This window comes from Mustelus asterias, chromosome 18, assembly GCF_964213995.1.
Source record: "Mustelus asterias chromosome 18, sMusAst1.hap1.1, whole genome shotgun sequence".
Classification (NCBI taxonomy): Eukaryota; Metazoa; Chordata; class Chondrichthyes; order Carcharhiniformes; family Triakidae; genus Mustelus; species Mustelus asterias.
This window is the reverse complement of record NC_135818.1, coordinates 35535078-35548237: the sequence shown is the minus strand read 5'-3', so window position 1 is coordinate 35548237 and position 13160 is coordinate 35535078. Positions and strand designations below refer to the sequence as shown.

Here is a 13160-nt window from a genome sequence, read left to right as displayed (position 1 = left end):
TTCTCCTTGGTGAAAACCGATGCAAAGTACTCATTTATGATGTTGCCCACATCCTCTGCTTTCAAGCATAAATTCCCTCCTTTATCCTTGAGTGGTCCTACCCTCTCCCTAGTTACCATCTTGTTTTTAATGTATGTATAAAATACCTTGGGATTCCCTTTAACCCTACTTGCCAAGGTCATTTCATGACACCTCCTTACTTTCCTAATTCCCTGTTTGAGTTCTTTCCTGCTTTCTTTATATTCCTCATGGACCCTGTCCGATTTTAGTTTCCTAAACCTTACATCTGCTTCTTTTTTCCTTTTGATTAAATTTATAACCTCCCTCATTATCCAAGGGTCCCTTACTTTACCATCATTGTTCTTCCTCCTTACTGGAACATGCCGGTCCTGAACTCTGATCAGTAGGCCTTTAAACAACTCCCACAAATGTGTACTTGCCCAATATCAGCTGCTCCCAATGAACTCTCCCTAGCTCTTGCCTAATACTGTCATAACTTGCCTCCCCCAGTTTAGTACCTTCTCACAATGACCTGACTTATCCTTATTCATAGCTATCTTAAACTGTAAGGAGTTGTGATCACTGTTTCCAAAGTGCTCTCCCATTGAAATGTCAGTCACCTGGTCAGGCTCATTTGCCAATACAACGTCCAGTATGGTGCCTCATCTAGTTGGACTATCCACATACTGTTTCAAGAAACCCTCTTGGATGCACCTAACAAATTCTGCCCCGTCTAAGCCTCTTGCTCTAAGGAAGTCCCAGTCAATATTGGGGGAGTTAAAATCACCCACTATAACAACCCTGTTATTATTGCATCTTTCCATATCTTTGGAGTGTGGGAAGAAACCAGAGTACTCATAAGAACATAAGAACTAGGAGCAGGAGTAAGCCATCTGGCCCCTCGAGCTTGCTCCACCATTCAATAAGATCATGGCTGATCTTTTCATGGACTTAGCTCCACTTATCCACCCACTCGCCATAACCCTTAATTCCTTTACTATTGAAAAATGTATCTATCCTTGCCTTAAAAACATTCAATGAGGTAGCCTCAACTGCTTCACTGGACAAGGATTTCCACAGATTCACATCCCTTTGTGTGAAGAAGTTACTCCTCAACTCAATCCAAAATCTGCTCCCCCTTATTTTGAGGCCATGCCCCCCTAGTTCTAGTTTCATCTGCCAGTGAAAACAACTTCCCTGCTTCTATCTTATCTGTTCTGTTCATAATCTTATATGTTTCTATAAGATCACCCCTCATTCTTCTGAATTCCAATGAGTATAGCCCCAGTCTACTCAGTCTCTCTTCATAAGCCAACCCTCTCAACTCCGGAATCAACCTAGTGAATCTCCTCTATACCCCCTCCGGTGCCAATATATCCTTTTTCAAGTAAGGAGACCAAAGCTGTACACAGTGCTCCAGGTGTGGCCTCACCAGCACTTTATACAGCTGCAACATAACCTCGCTGCTTTTAAACTCCATCCCTCTAGCAATGAAGGACAAAATTCCATTTGCCTTCTTAATTACCTGCTGCACCTGCAAACCAACTCCTTGTGATTCTTGCACAAGGACACCCAGGTCCCTCTGCACAGCAGCATGCTGCAATTTTTTACTATTTAAATAATAGTCCATTTTGCTGTTATTCCTATGAAAATGGATGACCTCACATTTATCAACATTGTACTCCATCTGCCAGACCCTCACCCACTCACTTAGACTATCTATATCACTCAGAAGAAACACACACAGACACTGAGAGAACATGCAGCTCCACTATGTCAGCCAAGGCCAGAATCAAATCCGGGTCCCTGGCAATGTGAGGCAGCAGTGCTAACCACTGTGCCACCTTGCAATCCAGAAAACAGCAACAGTTTAAGGAAAGCTGACATATATCATAGTAGTCATAGAAGTTTCGAGATTTCTATCCACAACTCACACATGAGTGCACAAGCGATTGAGAGGGCAAATTAAAAAAGCATCAATTTTCAGTAGTCATGAAACTGTGACCTCTTGAAATGTGTCAACATCCAACATTAAATTAAAGAGTTGCTGTTAATTCATCTTTCTGAATTTTGAATAAATGTAGGTTTTTATCACAAGAGGCAGCAACAACTCATGTCAAGAGCAGCAAATAGATCTCATTTCCCTCCTGTTACCAATAAAATTGAAAAGAAAGTCAAAACATATTATGATGTAGGATGTGGATTTGCAAGGCTACTTTATTTTTGGAAAGCTATTATTTCATGTTAGTTAGACACAATTTAACAATAGCTGCACTGTTATTCAGACATGGTCCATATCATTCAAATTAAATTCAGTTTATAATGATGAACAGTCAGGGATAAAATATTAAAATGTTCTAGTCTATGAACATTGCAGCCCACCCCAAAAACTTTAAATATAATTTTCCTTTCTAACTTTTGCTTTCTACAGTAAGATGGCCAAGGTATCCCAAAATGTGACACATTAACCATTTAAACTGACAGAACAAGAAAGGAAGTTGTATGTTCGCAAGTTTTATCTTTCTCAGTCGTTGATCAATCAATACATTAGGATTCCTTAAGAAGGACATGATCAAAACAAAAGGATCAATAATTTATGTATTAAAGGGGTTTGTGGGCTTAGGCAACCTTTGAGAGTTTGGAGAGGAATGTTTAATAGAGAAATTTTGAATTAGCTACAAGTAACGCGTTTTTTTGTCTCACCCATGAAATAGGGAGGGAAAGAAAAGGCAATTGCATGGCAATGTGTCCAACAGAAAATGAGCTGATATTTATGGACCTGATGGATTACATAATGTAACATAATGGATGACAGAACTTGATTTCGAAAGCCTTTGTATTTTTTCAGGATGTCATAAAGTGCTTGCCAGTCAATTAAATACTTTGAAGTGTGGTCATTATTATTAGCATAGGAAACATGGCAATGAATTGTTACAGTAAGAAGTCTCACAACACCAGGTTAAAGTCCAACAGGTTTATTTGGTAGCACAAGCCACAAGCTTTCAGAGCGCTGCTCCTTCATCAGGTGAGTGGGAGTTCTGTTCACAAACAGGGCATATAAAGACACAAACTCAATTTACAAAATAATGGTTGGAATGCGAGTCTTTACAGGTAATCAAGTCTTAAAGGTACAGACAATCTGAGTGGAGAGAAGGTTAAGCACAGGTTAAAGAGATGTGTATTGTCTCCAGCCAGTTAGTGAGATTTTGCAAGCCTAAGCAAGTCACGGGGGTTACAGATAGTGTGACATGAACCCAAGATCCCGGTTGAGGCCGTCCTCATGTGTGCGGAACTTGGCGATCAGTTTCTGCTCAGCGATTCTACTTTGTTATGTGTCATGAGGGTCACCTTGGAGAACTCAACAGACACCTCCAGACATTGTGGCCCTCATAAGAACAGGATATGGCGTTTGACTCTTCGATCGACAGTTCCGAGGCGCCACAGCGAAAAACCGCACCAACCTCCTTAGAAGACAAACACGGGACACGGCGGACAGAAAGCGCTTCGTTCTCCAATACATCCCCGGAGCAGAGAAGCTACGACATCTTCTCTGGAACTTTCAACATGTCATCGATGAAGACGAACATCTCGCCAAGGCCATCCCCACACCCCCACTTCTTGCCTTCAAACAACCGCACAACCTCAAACAGACAATTGTCCGCACCAAACTACCCAGCCTTCAGGAGAACAGTGACCACAACACCACACAACCCTGCCATAGCAACCTCTGCAAGACGTGCTGGATCATCGACACGGATGCCATCACCTCACGTGAGAACACCATCCATCAGGTACACGGTACATACTCTTGCAACTTGGCCAACATTGTCTACCTGATACGCTGCAGGGAAGGATGTCCCGAGGCATGGTACATTGGGGAGACCATGCAGACGCTACGACAACGGATGAATGAACACCGCTCGACAATCACCAGGCAGGAGTGTTCTCTTCCTGTTGGGGAGCACTTCAGCAGTCACGGGCATTCAGCCTCTGATCTTCGGGTAAGTGTTCTCCAAGGCGGCCTTCACGACACACAACGCAGAATCGCTGAGCAGAAACTGATAGCCAAGTTCCGCACACATGAGGACAGCCTCAACTGGGATCTTGGGTTCATATCACACTATCTGTAACCCCCACGACTTGCCTGGGCTTGCAAAATCTCACTAACTGTCCTGGCTGGAGACAATACACATCTCTTTAACCTGTGCTTAACCCTCTCTCCACTCACATTGTCTGTACCTTTAAGACTTGATTACCTGTAAAGACTCGCATTCCAACCATTATCTTGTAAATTGAGTTTGTGTCTTTATATGCCCTGTTTGTGAACAGAACTCCCACTCACCTGATGAAGGAGCAGTACTCTGAATGCTTGTGGCTTGTGCTACCAAATAAACCTGTTGGACTTTAACCTGGTGTTGTGAGACTTCTTACTGTGCTTACCCCAGTCTAACGCCGGCATCTCCACATAATAAATTGTTACACAGCAACATCCCAGAAACAACAGTGCGATAAATGTCATGGCCTGAATTTTGCTTTCCAAGGTTGGGAGCACGCCTGACCCAAATGCATGCATAATTGGATGAAGTTATGTCAGGCGTGCATCCCAATGTCATTATGCATGCGTGTAATACTGAGACAAATGGACACACATGGGAGTCAGATCCATCCTACCGATAATTAAAGGGTCAACTAAGGCCATTAAAAAGCTTATGAACACAGATTTTATTGCCCGTGTTATTTTGCATTCATCGAGCTGGCAAAAAGGGCTGGCGGTGTTACAGTTTTATTAATTTGTCATCCAAGGGTGGGATAAAATATCTGGAATTAAGAATCTACTGATGACCATGAAACCAGTCAATTGTCGGAAAATCCCATCTGGTTCACTCATGCCCTTTAGGGAAGAAAATCTGTTGTCCGTATTGACCTGGTCTACATGTGACACCAGAGCCGCAACAATGCGGTTAACTCTCAACTGCTCTTGGGCAATTAGGAATGGGCAATAAATGCTGGCCAACCAGTGATGCCCATGTCCCATGAATGAATAAAACAAAGGGCCTTGGAGCATTAACACTTACATTTTATGTGATTTTGTCATTTTTCTGAGTTTTGCCAGATTTCCTTTTGACTGCGCTAGCTTTCTAAGCTGATTCACCTATAAGTCTGTGTCAAAGTTCTAACAAAATAGATCAGTTTGTACAAACCGCAAGAAACACTGATATTTACAAAAGATATTGGCCTTGAAAATCCATGGCCATTTGGCGTATTGCCACTGTAATTATATGGGGAGGTGGGAAGGTTGAGGTGAGGGTAGAGGATTCTCTGAACAGCAGACTCCCCATGACTCAGGCCTTCATTGTGACGCAGTATACAGATACCGCAGGTTTGTTATGGGAGGTCTCCCAAGTGACCCAGCAGTAGATGCAGAGTATGACCAGATCCGTGCATCATTAAGAACTGTTTTTTTAAAAAGGATTCTCCAAAAAAAGGGAACAACCACATTTTGTTTGCAGCCCACAGAACCCCCTCTCTCAATGCCCACAGTACCCCCTCCCTCACTTTGCCCCCATCACAAGCACTAGCCACCTCAGCCAGGCAGTCCCGAGCTGCTGCAATAGCAGCTAGACTAGATGCCATGGGTATCTACCACATTGGAGCATTCAGCTCATTGGAGTTCAGTCAATTACGGGTTCATGTCCCACTAAAAACAGTCAAGTACTTAGGCTTTCAGTCCAAGTGCACTCCTGAGAGAGTGCTGCACTGTCTGTGGTGCCAGTGTTCAGGTGAGATGTTAATCTGAGACCACATCTATGTTCTCTGTTGGATGTAAAAGATATAACCAGTGTGATTTTCCCTCAAAAATTCTAAGTGCCCAATGGGCGGGAAAACCTCCCTGTTTTTTGGGCGGGTTTAGCAAAATGAATTTATGACACTCTGTGCAATACAGAGGCCATCAGGCAATTCATGATGGTGGGGGTGGGGCAGGTCCTAATCCTGCTCGAGAGGCTGGCACAGTAAGAAGTCTAACAACACCAGGTTAAAGTCCAACAGGTTTATTTGGTAGCAAAAGCCACGAGCTTTCGGAACAGGCTGTCCCTTCGTCAGGTGGGTGAGAGAGGCTGGCATCAGACTGCTGAGGGAGCCATTGTGCGTGCACCAATCTCCCAGTATACTCCTGACCGCTGGTGCCGACCCCAATCCCCCAGTGGAAATTGTCGACCCCGATAACTGATGGCCAGCTTTGGCCTCCGATCGCTGACCCCACCGCTCCCCCCACACAGAGTTCCCTCCTTCCCTCCCCTCTTACCATCCCCCCCCACACACAGTTTAACTCCACCTTTATCTGGCCCCGCCCCCTTGGAACTGCCCTGTGTCCAGTGGGCACTGCCAATGTCAGGTTGGCAGTGCCAGGGTGCCCAGTGAGTAGTACCAGTGTGACAGATTGGCACTGCCGGGGTGCCAGGCTGGCACTGCCCAAGGGGCATTGATCCCTGCCCATGACCTCCTGGGACACCTCAATGGCCTCTGATCCCACTAACGAGGCCATCACTCCTGGTCCCCGTTGCTGGGGACCATACATGATCCCTGCTGGTGTGGACCTCTGCCAACGGGGTCAGAAACATAAGTGAGCCCGGATGATACCGTCCTGGGCTCGCTAAATAGATTTGAATGAGGCAATGAAAATGCATATAAAATGAATATGCTAGATGCCGGTCGCGATTCCCATTTTTGGTCTCCCGCTTAAATTTCTCACCCTGCTATGCTACTCAACCAACGTATTGGGGTGGGAAAATCACGCCCAACATTTCTGTCTATGGGAGCTTGCTGTGCACAAATTTGCTGGCTGACACTTTTTTCAAATTATAGCAGTGACCATACTTTATTAAGCTGTGAAGTATTCTGGAATGTACGGAAGTCATGTACTCGTCTCTAAAGCCGGGTGTAAATCAGTAAATTTTGTAGCCCAGAATAAAGAGTCCTACCAGGAAGCAGAAATGATATTTACCATCATATACAATAAAAAGCAAAACTAAAAAAGTTTGCATCTTATTTACAAAACAAACTTAGAAATGTTGTTTGGTGCAATTATTTCATACTATAGGATTAATACATCACAGCAATAAATACTTCAGTAATTTTTTAAAAATTCAAAACATAAGAGCAATAGGAGTAGGCCTTTCTACTCCTTGAGCTTGCTCCAACATTCAATAAGATTGTGGCTGATGTGTTAACTCAGCTATACTTCCCTGCACCATTCCACATCTCTTGATTCCCTCATTTAGAAAATAAATCAATTTCTAAACTCAAGGATTCTGCACCCACAGCTTTCTGAGGTAGAGAATGAGTGAAGAAATTGCTCCTCATCATGGTCCTAAATTGCTGACCTGTTATTCTAAGACTGTGAGCCCTAGTTCTAGATTCGTCAGCCAGGGGAAATGTCCTCTACTCTGTTAAGCTTCTTCAGAATTTTTGATGTTTCAAGGAGATTACCTCTCATTTTCATAAACTCCAGTGGATATAGGCCTGGTCCTGTCAATCTCTTGTCAGAGGACAATCTCCTCAACCCAGTATCAGTCTGGTGACTGTTTGATGCAATCATTCTGAAGAAATAATATCCTTTCTTAGGTAGAGAGACCAAAATTGTATTTCAGGTGTTGTTTCATCAAGGTATTAAAAATTGCTTTGAGATTTCTCATACTCGAGCTTTTGTAGCAGAGGTTTTCTATTGATTGATGTATCTGTTTGTTAACTTCGTGATTTCTGCACAAAAGGGCACCTAGATCCCTTTGAATATCAGCATTTCCCAGTCTTCCACCATTTAAAAAAAAAATGCTGCTTCTCTATCTTTCCTGCCAAAGTGGATAACTTGCATTTCTTGATACTGTATTATATCTGCAATGTTCTTTCCCAGTAATTTGACCTGTATAAATAGTTTTTCAGCCCCTTTGTATCTTTCACACAGCATACATTCCAATATAATGTTGCATCATCAGCAAACCCAGTTTCATTACTCGGTCCCCTCGTCCAAACCATTAACATAAACTGTAAATAACTGATCCTTGTGGTACCTCACTAATTACAACCACCAACTTGAAAATGACCCGTTTATTCCTCCTGTTTGTTTTCAGTCTGTCGACCAATCCTCAATTCATTCCAATATGCTATCCTCAATCACATAAGCCCTGTTTTATGTAAGAAGAGCAACACCTCTGAAAAAGGGGTGAGCCAAAGGAATGATTCCCGAAAGAGGAGGCTGCACTTGAGTCTCCTCGGGTTTGAGGGGGCTACCTGCTTGGTTTCTCTGAAGTTTTCATTTAGATTTGAACCTCTGAGGGAACCTTCATGTTGAGGCAGCCTCAAGTTCTTCCAGTTGTCTCACCAGTGTCCACTTCTCCTGATGGGATTACCAAGGCTCAAAAGTTGCTAGCCCTGACTGGGTGGGCAGCACTGGGAGCCAAGCAGCCAATAAGGAAGCCTCCAAATTTATTTTGTCCAGTCTATATGAGGCTTAAAGTTCCTCATGATTACTGTGTTATCCTTACTACATGCACTGCTAGTTTCTTGATTTGTACTCTGCTCGACGTTACAACTCCTGTTGGGGGGTCTTTGACCTAACTCTCAACAGCATTTGCTGTCCATGTTGCTTCTCAGATTCAACCAAATTGATTCTACATATTGATGAGTCTCTGGTCATGTGACGAGGCAGGGGAAAAACTCACACAAGTATTAGCTTCTCAAAGAATGAGATCACACACAGGTTCTGGCTGAAGGGTCTCGGATACGGACTTTGATGAGGCAACCTACAGAAATAAGCTGATGGGTATGCAAAAATTAAATGCTTGGTACATTGGCAGGCCTGCCAGAGAGCTTGTTACTATCAAGAAGCGCTGAGGACTCTGGCACCATGTTGGCACAGGGCTTTGGGAAGAGCTTGGAGCCCATCCTTTTCAACATGAAAATGGTGGTCCACTGTATGAAAACACTTGCGGACCCAACCACTAATGCAGCACATGATGGCTGAAGCCTCAGCTTCCATTGCAGCAGAAGCAGAAGACACCAAACATCGAGGTTCTGTAGTGGAAATTCAGATGTCGTTGTGCAAGTTCAGTTTATTGCTTTGCAAACACAGCTTGCTGCCAAAATGGCTGAAGATGCCAGTGTTCAGTGAGTCCTTCAGGCTCGCACAGTAATTCAGCAGCTATCTCTTGCTAGTATTGTTGAAGTGCTGCCCCACAGAGTGGCTCCTTGGAGCATGAACCTGCTGTCCTCTCAGGATGACAGCATTATCCTCCTACCATGTCCACTCGACGAGTGCCCTGCAGTTATGTATCAGCCAGCCAGCACAGACTGCTGCCATCCATGCCAAGGTAGTGAAGTCTAAAGTCAGGCTTCTAAATCCAGTTCTGCCCAAACATGTCCTGCGAAAATGTCTGCAATTTTTTCCACTGAAAGTCATCAGCCTTCCACCAGCCATGCTGCAGCCACTTGGATAGCACAGGGGCAGCAGGCCCAGCAAAAACAATTCAGGCACTAAAGGAACGCAGAAGAATATTGACTTTTGACTGGAATGTTGGATGAATTGCTTAATAACATTGATTTGAAATGGGTTGTTTTGTGGTGACTTTTAGTTTCAGCATCTATGGCAAAGATTCTGAAGATCAGTGGCAGAGTGAACTTTGATGAGGCAACCTAGTGTGAAATTGTTGGTGAGTGGAGAATTGGGGCGCATTCACTGGAATTGTAGTCAAATGAGGCAATCGAGATATGCTGGCTGTCTCCTCCATTTCTTCTGCTCCTCCTCTTCCTCATAGAATCCCTACAGTGCAGGAGGAGGCCAATCAGCCCTTCGCATTCGCGCCAATACTCCAACAGAGTATCTCACTCAGGCCCTCTCCCATGCCCTATCCCTGTAAACCCACACACTTACCCAGCTAGACTCCCTTATTTACGCATCTTGGGGCACGAAGGGGCAATTTATCATGCCCAATCCACCTAACTTGCACATATTGTTTTTGCTTTGATTTATTATTGTCACATGTATTAGTATGCAGTGAAAAGTATTGTTTCTTGTGCGCTATACAGACAAAGCATACCATTCTTGGAGAAGGAAGTGAGAGAGTGCAAGATGTAGTGTTACAGTTATGGCTAGGGTGTAGAGAAAGATCAACTTTCTCCATTCAAAAGTCTGATGGCAGCAGGGAAGAAGCTGTTCTTGAGTCTGTTGGTATGCGACCTCAGACTTTTGTATCTTTTTCCCGATGGAAGAAACTCAAAGAGAGTATGTCCGGGGTGCGTGGGGTCACTAATTATGCTGGCTGCTTTGCCAAGGCAACGGGAAGTGTAGACAGAGTCAATGGATGGGAGGCTGGTTTGCATGAAGAATTGGGCTACATTCACCACCTTTAGTAGTTTCTTGCAGTCTTGGGCAGAGCAGGAGCCATACCAAACTGTGATACAACCAGAAAGAATGCTTTCTAAGGTACATCTGTAAAAGTTGGTGAGAGTCGTAGCTGACATGCCAAATTTCATTAGTCTTCTGAGAAAGTAGAGGCGTTGATGGGCTTTCTTAAATATAGTGTTGGTATGGGGGGACCAAGACAAGGTTGTTGGTGATCTGGACACCTAAAAACTTGAAGCTCTCGACCCTTTCTATTTCATCCCCATTGATGTGGACAGGGGCATGTTCTCCACGACGCTTCCTGAAGTCGATGACAATCTCCTTCATTTTGATGACATTGAGGGAGAGATTATTGTCGTCGCACCAGTTCACCAGATTCTCTATCTCATTCCGGTATGCTGTCTCGTCATTGCTTGTGATCCGACCCATTATGGTGGTGTCATCAGCAAACTTGAAAATCGAGTTGGAGGGGAATTTGGCCACACAGTCATAGGAGTATGGTAGGGGGCTGAGAACACAGCCTTGTGGGGCATTGGTGTTGAGGATGATCGGGGAGGAGGCGTTGTTGCCTATCCTTTCTGATTGTGGTCTGTAGGTTAGTCGCAGAGGGAGGAGCCGAGGTCCAGGTCACAGAGTTTGGAGATGAGTTTCGTAGGAATAATAGTGTTGAAGGCTGAGCTGTAGTCAATAAATAGGAGTCTGACATAGGTGTCTGTGTTATCTAGGTGTACCAGGATTGAGTGCAGGGCCAGGGAGATGGCGTCTGCTGTGACCTGTGGATCTTTGGAATGTAGGAGGAAACCGGAGCACCCGGGGGAAACCAAAGAGAAAGGGAATGTGCAAACTCCACAGAGTCACCCAAAGCCAGAATTGAACCTGGGCCCCTAGCGCTGTGAGGCAGCAGTACTAACCACTGTGCCACCGTGCCGCATTACCTGCTCCTGGGATGCTTGCCATATTCATGAGCTATGACCTCATGGTGCTAAAGCTGTGCTGCATACAGATCACTGGATATTTTATTGGCCAAGACATAGAGTATACGAGTAGGAAACTTATGCTGGGACAATATAGAACGTTGGTTAGGCCACAGCTACAATATTGTGTGCAATTCTGGAATCCACATTATAGGAGGGATATGATAGCACTGGAAAGCATGCAGAGGAGATTTAGCAAGATGTTGCCTAAGTTGAAGAGTTTTAGATATGAAGAGAGATTAGATAGACTGAGGTTGTTTTCCTCGGAGCAGAGGGGACAAGGGGGGGACATGATTATGAGATATAAAATTATGAGGGGCATAGATAGAGTAGACTGGAAGAAACGTCTCCCCTTGATGTAGGAATCGACGACCAGGGGACATCAGGTAACGGGCAGGAGGTTTAGAGAGAATGTGAGGATGATGGGAGTCTGGAACGTATTGTCTGAAAGTGTGATGGAGGCAGAGACCCTCACATTATTTAAGAAGTATTTGCATGCGCACTTGCAATGCCAAGGCATACAAGGCTATGGGCCAAGTGCTGGAAAATGGGATTAGAGTAGTTAAGTGGTTTGTCTTTGACTGGTGCAGACACAATGGGCTGCAGTCTTTTTCTGTGCTGTATAGCTTTGACTTTATGACAATTGATTCTGACACGTACTGCAGAACTCGTTGTTTCATGATGTTTGGTGTGGCAGCGTGGCTACATCTGCTTGGGTTACACACCAGAGTCATGGGCCAAATGGTCAGAATGTAGCCCTTATCGCCAAGCAGCCACCCTCTGGTTTGATGTGGTGGCTCAAATTCTGAAGGAACAGTGGACCGTCACAGAATTGTGGGACAGGAGGAAATTACAGAGATAGAGAAGGGCCAGGCCATGGAGGAAGTTGAAAACAGGACAAAATTTTTAAATCAAAGTGTTGCTTAACTGGGAGCCAAAGTAGGCCAGTGAGTACAAGGGTGTGAGATGAACAAGACTTTGTATGAGTTAGGTCACTGGCATTCAAAAGGATGGTGCCGTGTTTATGAAGGATAAAATGTGGAAGGCTGGCCGTATGTCCTTTATTCTCATTTGGGATATGGGTGTTGCTGGCATGGCCAGCATTTATGGGCCATTCCTAATTGTATGAATGCATTGGGATAGTGAAGACAAATGCATGGATGATGGTTTCAGAGGCAGATGAGATTGCCTGGGGTGGTGGTGGGGAAGGGGAGAGACTTGAAAGAGGTGGGGAATTGATGCTGCAAGTGAGGGAGAACAGTTTTTAAACCTGTGAACAAAGCAATATTCAACTAACTAGGAGCCAGGAAAATTTGAAGTCACTGAGATAAAAAAATTCCTTGCAAACAAATGTGGAGTGTAGTTTGAGGCTGCATAAGTTCAGGAGCTAATGTATATCGATGCTATTATAATGAACACTGTGTTAATTAGGTAATTTAATACCGGACTGTTTTCTTTCATAAAAAAGGTTTGCATTTATGTGCTCCCTCATCTCAAAGCATTTCACATGCTGTGAAGTACTTAGCATGCGGTGAATGTGTTAGAGACAAATATGCAGCCATTTTGCAAATACTAAGATCCCAGTTAATGAGAATGAAAAAGGACCCTCACTCTTTTACCTCCCAGCTCCGCTCTCAGTCTCACTTTCCTGTGTCCTAATGTCTCCCCAACTCTGCTCAGTCTCTCTCCTTCTCATGTTCCTTTATCTCCCGGATACACTTTGTCACACCGTTTCTCACACATTTATATCTCCCAACTCCATTCTCAGACTTCTATTTATTGACTACAGT

At 44.2% G+C, this 13160-nt stretch overlaps 1 protein-coding gene across 1 annotated transcript in view; it reads right to left on the bottom strand.

Moving 5' to 3' along the window:
- Positions 1–13160, bottom strand: part of npas3 (neuronal PAS domain protein 3) — a 1397016-nt gene that overhangs the window by 397630 nt on the left and 986226 nt on the right. The window lies entirely within an intron of this gene.